We start from the raw sequence: 8,586 nt of genomic DNA, 5'->3' as shown, positions 1-8,586 counted from the left end.
ACTGTGAGGCATTGATGGGTTACCATGGCAACCGGGGATCTGCAGAAGAGCTCTATGCTGCTATCTTGGTACTCCTGTGAAGTTCATCCTCAGGATGAGCTTCAAAATAAGGCATGATATTCACTATATACTCAAAGAAAATGGTTGAGGAGGTAAGGGTGGCTGGGACCCTAAGAAGCAGTAATAATGCTATCACAGAATTTTGGATAACTAGAGGAGGAAGACCTGTAAAGACTCGGACTTCGAGGATAGATTTCAGAAAGGTAGATTTTAAAGGACTCTGAAAGAGGATTGGGGGGATCCTATGGCTGAATGTCCTTAAGGACAGAAATGTCCAGGAAGGATGGTACAGGAAAGATAAATATCTTGGTACCGTGTTAGCCAGTAGATAGAAAAATATTTAGAATTGAGAGTCCTCAGTGGCTGATACCTTTTAATGGCTAACTGAAAAGATGGTAACAAATTGCAAGCTTTCGAGACTACTCAGGCCTCTTCATCAGGCATAGACTAAAAGAAATTCTGGAGAATCACATATTTATGCACAAAACATCACAGAAAAAAAAAACATGGATAAGACAGGTGACATGAAGCAGAATTAACATGGGTGATAAACAGTTATGTCCATAAATATTGGACCAGTTCTTAGATAGGGAATGTTTTATTGTCCTCTGATTGGGGTCTGGGTCTGTTGTGATGACCCCGCATGGTCTGAAGGGCAAATTCCTTAGTTCCTTAGTTGATGTAAAAAGACATAAAGACATAAATCAATGTGACACATTCATTCCTGCACTAAGACTGTCAAAGGTCATCAATTTATATTCCCATATTCTTCTATCTCTTTGAGATTTGAACTTCCCATATTCTTCTGTTTCTTTGAGATTTGAACTTCAAATCTCAAAGACAGAAGAATATGGGAATATAAACTGATGATGGCGTTTGACAGTCTTAGTGCAGGAATTAATGTGTCGCATGGATTTATGTCTTTTTACATCAACTAAGGAACTAAGGAATTTGCCATCTTTTCAGTTAGCCATTAAAAGGTATCAACCACTGAGGACTCTCAATTCTAAATATTCAGGAAGGATGGGACATTTTGAAAAATGAGATTCTCAAAGCACAATCGTTAACAATCCCTAAAAGAGGGAAGAATAGGAAGCATTTAAGGAAACCAGGATGGATGAACACAGAACTTAAACACATGCTAAAAAGGAAGAAAGAAATGTTCATCAAATGGAAAGAGGGAGGCTTATCTAAAGATTATAATGCTGTCTGCAGGGCTCTAATTAGATTGTCTAAAGTTGATAATGAATTAAGACTTGCAAGATATATCAAAAGCAATAAAAAAGGATTTGTAGGGTATGTCAAAAGTAAAAGAAAAGTCAAAGATGCTATAAGATTTTTACAGGATGAAGTGGTGAAAATTACATTGAGAAGACTGAACTTTTAAATTCCTATTTTGCATCTGTTTTCTCTCAGAAAGTAAATGTAACATCAACTGATCTTTACTGTACAATTGAAGGAATTGAAGAATCCAGGATGTCTATAAACAGAGAGATAGTGAGGGAACACTTAGCTAACATAAATGAATTGAAGTTTCCAGGTCCAGATGAATTACATCCTAGAGTACTGAAGGAGATAGCAGAGGAAATTATTGAACCACGATCCATAATCTTTGAAAATTCTAGGAGAATAGATGTCCCAGAAGACTGGAGAAGAGCAAATCTTATCCCCTTCTTCAAAAAGGGGAAGAAGGTGGACCCAGGGAACTATAGGCCTGTGAGCCTGACTTCTATACCAGGAAAGATCTTTGAATAAATTATTAAACAACATGGATACAAGTACCTAGATGAGAATGAAGTGATTAACCAGAGCCAGCATGGTTTTATAGCTAATAAGTCATGTCAAACTAACTTAATTTCCTTCTATGACAGAATCACTGACTGGGTGGATAGCGGAAACGCAGTAGATAAGGTATATCTTGACATCAGCAAAGCATTTGATAAAGTATCTCACATCATTCTTATTGAAAGAATTACCAAGTATGGAATGCACAAGTCAACTGTTAGGTGGATTCATAACCAGCTTAGTGATCGGTCCCAAAGAGTGGTCATTAATGGCTGCACATCCACTTGGAAGAATGTCTCAAGTGAGGGTACCACAGGGCTTTGGTGAACAGCTTTATCAATGATTTAGATCAAGGAATTGAAGGTAAAGTGATTCACTGTGCTGATTACACAAAGCTAGGAGGGATAGCTAATACTAGAGAAGAGAGAGAGAGGATTTGAAAAGATCTAAACAAACTGGAGCTGTGGGCAGCAACTAACCAAATTATTTTTAACAGGGAGAAATGCAGTCCTACATCTGGGCAAGAAAAATGAAAAAAAAAAAAAACATAGAATGGGTGGAATAGGGCTAAGCAACAGCACATGTGAAAAAACTTGGGTATACTAATAGATCACAGACTGAACATTAGTCAACCCTGTGATGCAGCAGCAAAAAACGCAAACATGTTTCTGAGTTGCATTAACAGAAGCATAGCGTCTAGATTATGTGAAGTAAATGTGAAGGACGAATGAATCAAGCCGCAAACAAGGTTATCCTGGAAATACAGTTGATTCCTTCTGCTTAGGCAATGTTCCCCAACTCTGAGGACTGTTTTTTTTCCAGCAGGACAATGTGTCATGCCACACAGCTAGGTCAATCAAGGTGTGGATGAAGGACCACCACACCAAATCCCTGTCATGGCCAGCCCATTCTCCAGACCTGAACCCCATTGAAAACCTCTGGAATGTAATCAAGGGGATGATGGAGAGTCACAAGCCATCAGACAAAGAAAAACTGCTTATATTTTTGTACCAGGAGTGGCATAAGGTCACCAAAAAGCAGTGTGAAAGACGGGTGGAAAGCATGCCAAGATGCAAGAAAGCAGTGATTAAAAATCATGGTTATTCCACAAAATATTGATTTCTGAACTCTTCCTGAGTTAAAACATTAGTATTGTTGTTTCTAAATGATTATGAACTTGTTTTTTGTTTTATTTTACATTATTTGAGGTCAGCAAGCCTCAAGGTCTGTTATTTTGGACATTTCTCATTTTCAGAAAATAAATGCAAAATTTATTGCCTGGAACTACGGAGACATGTTGTCAGTAGTTTATAGAATAAAAGAACAATTTATATTTTACTGAAAAATATACCTATAAAGAGAAAAATGAGACAAACTCAAAATTTTGCAGTGGTCTCATAATTTTTGCCAAAGTTGCGTGCGTGTGTGTGTGTGTGTGTGTGTGTATATATATATATATATATATATATATATATATATATATATATATATATATATATATATATATATATATATATATATATAAAGCTGAATGTGTGTGTATGTATGCATGCATGTGTGTGTATGTCCGGGATTGGCATCTGCACTGTCGCAGCTACAGCTACAAAATTTTGCACAGTCACACGTCTGGACCCCGAGAGTGTCATAGGCTATGTTGTGAGGCGAAATTTTAACCCCGCGCGTTCCAATTCACCAGACAATTTTGCCCCTATCTACATAATGGGGAAAAAGTGAAAGGAAAAGTGTTGGAGGCAAATTGACAGCTGCCAGATGTGAACAAGGGGGACTTAAAGAGTGAGAGCGATGGCGCCAAAGAGTATATGCCGTACAGTTGCTAAGGTGGGGCCCCGACATGGGATACTCCCCACACACTGGGATATGAACACACACACAAAATGCGGCACACACTACCACGTGCTTGCACACATATACTACCCTCAGCACACATTTCACCATACATACACCAACCTCGCCACTCAAAACTCACCACGCGCAAAATTCGCCACATGCAAAACCCTCCACATGCAAAACTAGGCTCACGCAAAATTAGCCACACATGCAAAACTCACCTCATGGAAAACTCGCCACACGCAAAACTTGCACACGTGAAAAATTGCCACATGCACAAAAGTTGCAACACATGCAAAAGTTGCCTCACACAAAACTTGCACATACTCAAAACGCACCACACATAAAACTCGCCACGCGCAAAACTCGCCATGCACAAAACTTGCTGCACACAACTTGCTACACTAACCTGTCACATGCAACTCGACACACAAAAAGTTGCTACACGCATGTCGCCACACAAAACCCATCTCACAAGTCTCTACATGCATGTCGCCACACGCAACTCAACACACACAACTTGCTTCCTGTTGGCTGGGGATTTATCAGGCTGCCAATAGCAACCAATCACAGCTCAGCTTCTATTTTGCTACAGTTAATTAATCTGAGCTCTGATTGGTTAATATAGGCAACAAAGGACATTCTCAGTATAGCAAAGCTTGTACTATATAAAGGGGAGATGGCATACAGGTATATACTATATACAGGAGGAGATGACATACAGGTATATACTATATACAGGAGCAGATGACATATAGGTATATACTATATACAGGAGGATATGACACACAGGTGTATATACTATATACAGGAGGAGATGACATATAGGTATATACTATATACAGGAGGAGATGACACACAGGTATATACTATATACAGGAGGAGATGACATACAGATATATACTATATACAGGGGAGATGAAACACAGGTATATACTATATACAGGAGGAGATGGCATACAGGCATATACTGAGGGGAAAATGACAGGTGTGAGGTCAAGATGACAGGTGTTGGGGGGGAAAATGAGAGGAGTGAGGGGGGAAATGAGAGAAGTGAGGTGCTATTGCTAACTACAGTCAGTTACTATGCCTGGGCAATGCCGGGCTCTTCAGCTAGTATGTATATAATCTCCATAATTTTCATATATTAAAAATTAAAAAAATTAAAGACATAAACATATTTGGTAAGTCCAGTGTATAAAAATAAAAAACGTTAACCTCTAAGTATACGCTGTAAAGAGTAAGAACTCGAAATGCCAGAAATGTGGGGGGTTTTTGTCACCACATCTCAGTACAAAATATCCAGTAAACAGTGCGCCAATTATCATATGGACTCCAATGGTATTAATTAAATAGTTAGCTCACCTGTAAAAAAAACAGCTCAGCTGACTGCGCCTGCGCGGCCGCCCTGCCTGTGAATCCCAGCCCCGCAATGTGAATAAATCAGAAGACACTGCGGGGCTGGGAATCACAGGCAGGGCAGGCGCAGTCAGCTGGACAGCATATGAGGAAAGACGGGCAGCGCTCACTGCGCCTGCACCAGGCAGGGGAAAAGAGCGCAGGCGCCGGCTATTTTGAAAACCGCAGTGAGGAGGAGGCGGCGCCCGGCGCCAAGAAGATGTGAGTGACAGCTGTGTGGCGTCTACAGCAGGGGGGAAACGCCGGCCTCCTTGACTGAAGACCAGGTATTTCTTACAAATTTAAAAACTGATTATTTCTCTAGTTACAGCACCCAGATCTAAAAGAGCCACCTTGTCAGAATGCAGCATTACTGCTGCACAAGGTGGCTCTTTTAGTTTGAAACGACTGGGGGGGAGTGACAGGTTCCCTTTAAGGCTGGAAACAGACTAGCGTATGGCATCCGATGCAAGGGCCTCGGATGCGATATGCCAATGAACCCACTCCAGCTCTGCTGTGAGTGTGAGCCGAGTGTCATGCTACTGTGCTGCGATCCTTCTGCATAACCGAATCGCAGCACAGGTGCTGCACCATAGAATAACACTGGTCCGAGTGCTATGCGATGTTTTATCGCATAGCACTTGACCGTGTTGTACGGTAGTGTGACTCTGGCCTTATTCTCTCAATGATGTGTCCCATTTTTTGAGTTGTCTTTTTTAAGACTTTTTTTTACTCGACAACTTTGCTAAATAAAATGTTTGCCACATTCATGAAATGCACCAAACATTTTACATTTGGAAAAAGTCACATCTTACTCCAGTATCCCCCACATGGAATAAAGTTTCTTGAAGTGTTTTCATCTTGGTACACTTTTTTTGTTTTTAAGGATTTGCAACTTGTGGTTCTAGAAAGGTGCAAACGCCAAATAGTGTTTGTTTTATTTTGCACCAAATTCATGAACTGTGTGCCATTTTTTGTAGAATTTGGAGCTAAAAACATCAGGAAATACCACAAGACAGAAAAAGTTAAGTAACTTCAATAAATTGCAAATCATGAATCTGGCCCATAGAGTCTTTATTTTATGTTCTATATTTATTTACGGTGTATACAAACAGTTGCAATCAAAATTATTCAATCCGATTGCAAATTACATTTGTTAGCAAAACTTACTTTCATCCATTTACAATAAACCGATGCAATAAGAACAATTTAAATAGCTCCACACAACTAATATAATAACAAGTGCTTTCTCCAAAGTCAACACAAAATGTCACTTTTATTGACTACTGCAGTCTCAGAATCATGTAATTCCTTCATGACAAGCATTTACTTTGGGCTCATATGACCTGCTGAAAATGTGATTCATAGCCAGATAACCGCTTCTAGCATCGTTCCTGGGGAATCTTAGGCCATTTTTCATGGTCCATGGCCTCCATCTCACTAATATACTTGGATTTGCATGCTGCAAAGCATTCTTCAAATTCCATCAAACATTTTTTATGGACTTGATGTTGGGCAACTGTGGTTTTCTCTCCTGAGTAGTGGGTTAACCCCAACAGTAAAGTTTGGGATCTGTACCGGACACTTACTGTCCATGCATGGACTCTGGACAAGGACTTCTTACGGAAGTCTGTGTTACTGTTCAGGTTCGGCAGCCCAAACAAACCTTGTTGAAAGGCTGCAGCGCAGCCAATCAATAAGCTTTTCCGGTGTGGGCTCTTCCGGCTCCATCATAGCCATGCCAAATTGCAATACTTTACTGGTGCATGTGTAAAAATAAGTAAAAAAGACGTGGGGTCCCCTCTATTTTTTTATAACAAGCGCAGGTAAAACAGACAGCTGCAGGCTGCAGCCCTCAGCTGTCTGATTTATCTTTGCTAGTCCTCACTATTTTGGATAACCAGCCAAAGTTAAAGGGAACCTGTCACCCCCAAAATCGATGGTGAGGTAAGCTCACCGTCATCGGGGCTTATCTACAGCATTCTGGAATGCTGTAGATAAGCCCCCGATGTTACCTGAAAGAGGAGAAAAAGAGGTTATAATATACTCACCCAGGGGCGGTCCCGCTGCGGTCCGGTCAAATGGGTGTCTCAGGTCCGTTCCGGTGCCTCTTATCTTCATTCCATGACGTCCTCTTCTGGTCTCCACGCTCCGGCGCAGGCGTACTTTGTCTGCCCTGTTGAGGGCAGAGCAAAGTACTGCAGTGCGCAGGCGCCGGGCCTCTCTGACCTTACCGGCGCTTGCGCACTGCAGTACTTTGCTCTGCCCTCAAAAAGGCAGACAAAGTACGCCTGCGCCGCGGCATGAAGACCAGAAGAGGACATCATGGAATGAAGATGGGAGGCGCTGTACCGGACCTGAGATGCCCATCGGAGCGGGACCGCCCCTGGGTGAATATAATCTAACGTCTTTTTCTCCTCTTTCAGGTAACATCGGCGGGTTATCTACAGCATTACAGAATGCTGTAGATAAGCCCCTGATGCCGGTGAGCTTACCTCACCATCGATTTTGGGGGTGACAGGTTCGCTTTAAGCACACAGCTGGGGGCTGGTATTCTCAGACTGGAAAGGTCTATAGATATTTGGTCTGTCTCAGCTTAAAAATAGCAGGCCGTAGCCACCCCAGAAAAGGCACATTCATTAGATGTGCCAGTTCTGGCACTGTGCTTTGCTCTTCCCGCTGGCCCTGGTGCATTGGCAAGTGGGGTAATATTTGGGATTGATGTCAGCTGTGTAATGGCTGCTGACATCAAGCTCAGAGGTTATTAATGGGGCGAATGCCGGACAAATGACTGAGTCCGGCACACATCACTCTTTAGTCTGGCACTCGCGCTGCCATCGAGGGACCTGTACGCTGTCAACTGAGGTGATGTCATTAAGGTTACCTCAGTTCACAGAAGTGCTGCCCTCGTGAGAACCAGCTGCTGTGAACTGAGATAACCTTCCTGACACCACCTCAGTTCACAGCAGCCGAGTCTTGCATAGTATAGCATCAAACCCAGCAGTGGTTGCTGCTCCAGTCTATGGAGCTGCATTCTCTGAACGAAGCTCCATAGACTGGATGAAGAAGGCTGGGATTGTTGTGGGACCTCCATATTATGCATTACCTTGGAATCTGTGTATTTTTTATTTATTTTTTTCAAATAAATATTTTTTTTCCCAGGGAAAGCCTGGTAAGCTCCATGGGTATTACCCCCTTCCCAGGCTATAAACATCCTCCCACAGCTATCGGCTTTCCCTCTGCTGGTTAAGAAAATTACACGAGAGCCCACACCATTTTTTTCAGAAAAATAGTCTTTTATTAAATACATGTACAGTAAGCAGCTGAACACACACTGTACTAATTGTATTTGTCACTGATATCTGTATATCTACCTATTCTATGTGTATTTACTGTATGTAATCCATCTATTCTAAGCTGTCGGCTTCTGTGATTTTACAGTATGTGGCTGCTGAATTGCCGGCTTTTCTTCTATCTGTTTAATATATATACAGT

At 41.6% G+C, this 8,586-nt stretch overlaps 1 protein-coding gene across 2 annotated transcripts in view; it reads left to right on the top strand.

Moving 5' to 3' along the window:
* The window catches only part of HMGA2 (high mobility group AT-hook 2), a 494,709-nt gene that overhangs the window by 310,061 nt on the left and 176,062 nt on the right, over nt 1-8,586 (top strand). The gene's annotated exons all lie outside the window — the stretch shown is intronic.

This window comes from Ranitomeya variabilis, chromosome 5 (assembly GCF_051348905.1).
Source record: "Ranitomeya variabilis isolate aRanVar5 chromosome 5, aRanVar5.hap1, whole genome shotgun sequence".
Taxonomy (NCBI): domain Eukaryota; kingdom Metazoa; phylum Chordata; class Amphibia; order Anura; family Dendrobatidae; genus Ranitomeya; species Ranitomeya variabilis.
The sequence above is the reverse complement of the archived record's forward strand: the minus strand, read 5'-3'. Positions and strand labels throughout refer to the sequence as shown.